The 3,659-nt window shown below is 37.4% G+C and overlaps 1 long non-coding RNA gene across 1 annotated transcript; it reads left to right on the forward strand.

Moving 5' to 3' along the window:
- Window positions 1-294: 294 nt before the first annotated feature.
- Window positions 295-1,500, forward strand: LOC147027245 (uncharacterized). The gene is made up of 3 exons (XR_015057964.1): window positions 295-765; window positions 863-1,027; window positions 1,125-1,500. It is a non-coding gene; the product is annotated as an uncharacterized LOC147027245 (long non-coding RNA).
- Window positions 1,501-3,659: the final 2,159 nt, after the last annotated feature.

Below are 3,659 nucleotides of genomic sequence, written 5' to 3' on the forward strand. Positions count from 1 at the left end.
TGAACCTCATTGAATTGAACACCTGGGGGTTGAACAGCTCACTCATTGAACCTATAAAGATTTGTTCATTCTCAAATTCCTTCAATAGTTTAATTTTCTTTGCACAATAATCCCCATCTAAAATATTGACAAACAAAACATTTGAATCTTTATAATTTTTAAGATACCCCATTTGTGCCATTACGAAATGATAAACTTCTCTTAATGCTCTTGTTTGACCACCTCCTGAGCCACAGGTTATTTTTTGTTAAGCCCCGCCCACTTTTCTTTAAGCCTCGCCCACTTTTGTTAAACCCCCGCCCACTTTCCACAAGGTATTCAATAAGCCCCGCCCACTTTTCTTTAAGCCCCGCCCACTTTTCCTAAGCCCCGCCCACTTTTGCTAAGCTCCGCCCACTTTTCATAAGGTATTTTTTTCTAAGCCACGCCCACTTTTCCTAAGCTCCGCCTACTTTTGCTAAGCCCCCGCCCACTCTTACATCATTTCCAGTTCATCTCTGACTCACAAAGAAATCACTAGAAAATTACAGGATGTTATGGTTTTGAAAAATTTCCCAATGAAGGCTTGCCTAGGCTTGCCCAGGGAATTTCCAAAGGAAACCACACCCACCAGTCTTTCTCTATAAAAGCTTCAAACCCAGGCTCCATTTTAAACATTTGTTTTTGCTGGCAATGGTGTTCTGTGTGCTTGGCTCGAACTGTCTGTCTTCTATGGAACTAAACCTTCAAGTTGATGAACTGGATTCAAACCTCTTATCTATTGAGGTAAGATTTTTTATTTTCCTATTTTCAAACTTTGATTGAAGCATACTCATTTAATAATTAAATAACTTAATTAATACATTATTATTTTCTCTCACAGGAAATTGTATCTGAAAATACTGCTTTTGCTACAACTTGGGGGGAAATTGTTGGCTTGGTTGAAGACCTTGAGTGGGATGACTTTGGTGTTCCTTGGAACTCTCTGTCTTCTATGGAACTAAACCTTCAAGTTGATGAACTGGATTCAAACCACTTATCTATTGAGGTAAGATTTTTTATTTTCCTATTTTCAAACTTTGATTGAAGCATACTCATTTAATAATTAAATAACTTAATTAATACATTATTATTTTCTCTCACAGGAAATTGTGTCTGAAATACGAAATGAAAATACTGCTTTTGCTACAACTTGGGGCGAAATTGTTGGCTTGGTTGAAGACCTTATGAGCGACCAAGACCCACAGAACGAGTTCGTCCTTGATGACCCAACCAAAGAGTTATACCTTGGAGACCAGCAAAATCCTGAAAAAGAGTTTTACAGCAATAGTACTCATTGTGAGTTATCAAGACAATACCCACTGAACAAGTTATACCTTGATGAGCCAGAATACAAGTTTTACCTTGGAGACTCACAAATTTTGAAAAAATCAGTAAATGAGTTCTGCCTTGATGGTTTAAATAACTACCTTGGAGACTCAGGAAAAGGGTTCTGCCAAGATGGTTCTAAATATGGGGCCTACCTTGGAGACTCACAAATTTTGAAAAATCAGTAAATGAGTTCTGCCTTGATGGTTTAAATAACTACCTTGGAGACTCAGGAAAAGGGTTCTGCCAAGATGGTTCTAAATATGGGGCCTACCTTGGAGACTCACAAATTTTGAAAAAATCAGTAAATGAGTTCTGCCTTGATGGTTTAAATAACTACCTTGTAGACTCAGGAAAAGGGTTCTGCCAAGATGGTTCTAAATATGGGGCCTACCTTGGAGACTCACAAATTTTGAAAAAATCAGTAAATGAGTTCTGCCTTGATGATTTAAATAACTACCTTGGAGACTCAGGAAAAGGGTTCTGCCAAGATGGTTCTAAATATGGGGCCTACCTTGGAGACTCACAAATTTTGAAAAAATCAGTAAATGAGTTCTGCCTTGATGGTTTAAATAACTACCTTGGAGACTCAGGAAAAGGGTTCTGCCAAGATGGTTCTAAATATGGGGCCTACCTTGGAGACTCACAAATTTTGAAAAATCAGTAAATGAGTTCTGCCTTGATGGTTTAAATAACTACCTTGGAGACTCAGGAAAAGGGTTCTGCCAAGATGGTTCTAAATATGGGGCCTACCTTGGAGACTCACAAATTTTGAAAAAATCAGTAAATGAGTTCTGCCTTGATGGTTTAAATAACTACCTTGGAGACTCAGGAAAAGGGTTCTGCCAAGATGGTTCTAAATATGGGGCCTACCTTGGAGACTCACAAATTTTGAAAAAATCAGTAAATGAGTTCTGCCTTGATGGTTTAAATAACTACCTTGGAGACTCAGGAAAAGGGTTCTGCCAAGATGGTTCTAAATATGGGGCCTACCTTGGAGACTCACAAATTTTGAAAAAATCAGTAAATGAGTTATCCTTAAGAGACTTTGTAAGTTGGTTTTACTTTGAATACTTGAAATGTGGGTTCTGGATTGATAACTCACAATGTGATACATATCTTGGAAACTCAACGGGAATGTGGTTATACCTTGAAGACTTGGAAAGTTGGGTTTATGTTGGACACTTGAACCTTTTTTGGGGGCTTTTATTTATTTATTTATTTATTTATTATTATTATTATTTTATTTATTTATATTTTGGAGACTTTTGGAGTTGCTATCACTCTTTGGGATCTAAACCTATCGATGTAGTTCTTTGTCGGATGGTGCTTGATGGGAGCAAGATCAAGAAAGTTCTGGGAAGAAAGTGCAGGCTTACTCCCCCTTTCTACGTCATCAAACCTGAAAGCCTTAAAAGACAGAATTGGAAGAAGAAAAAAAAAACGTAAAAATATATATATATATAGGTGGAAATCTCATTTTGAAAAAGACATTGTGTTGGGCGAGGATTGAGTTGGGGTTGAGATTTTGAATGTGAGGGTTGGGGTTGAGATTTTGAATGTGAGGGTTGGGACACACACACACATACACATCAACAAACAAAAGTTAAGCCTTGACTATTCAGTTGAGGATTCTGTGTTTGGGGTTCACAGATCTAAGAACGTCCCCCTTGACACACATTATATACTGTTATACACCTCGGACTTGGCCCTCGAGTGTCCACAACGGTGTATAGTAGGAGGGAGTGAAGCGCCAACCTATTGCTCCCATTGCACACACACACACAAACAAAAGTTAAGCCTTGACTATTCAGTTGAGGATTCTGTGTTTGGGGTTCACAGATCTAAGAACGTCCCCCTTGACACACATTATATACTGTTATACACCTCGGACTTAACCCTCGAGTGTCCACAAAGGTGTATTATCTGCTTAGTTTTGTCTTTTGTAATTCCTGTGAAAAAAATGTATTGATTCAATGATAACCCAAGAAAGTGTAAGAAACTTGGATGAAAAGAATTTGTTTAAATCATGTTTTGGTAAAAGATATATTCATCCTACAGTCGAATGTGTCCTAGAATACTATAAGACAAAGGGTTTAGAAAAAACTGCCCAGGTCTGTCATGCAAATGTAGAATTGACCGACCAGATTGTTAAAGTAAATAATGAAACATGTACTCTCTACTCAATATTTGATATAGAGACCATGAAAATATCTTGGATTTTCTTTGCCTCACTCTCAATAATCTTTTTGATAATAATCATCATTTTGATATATCTAGTTAAAATAAGGAAGAACCCTACATTTGTTTTA

Source organism: Eptatretus burgeri, chromosome 5 (genome assembly GCF_056783735.1).
Source record: "Eptatretus burgeri isolate ZD-2024b chromosome 5, Ebu_testis_v1, whole genome shotgun sequence".
NCBI classification, from domain to species: domain Eukaryota; kingdom Metazoa; phylum Chordata; class Myxini; order Myxiniformes; family Myxinidae; genus Eptatretus; species Eptatretus burgeri.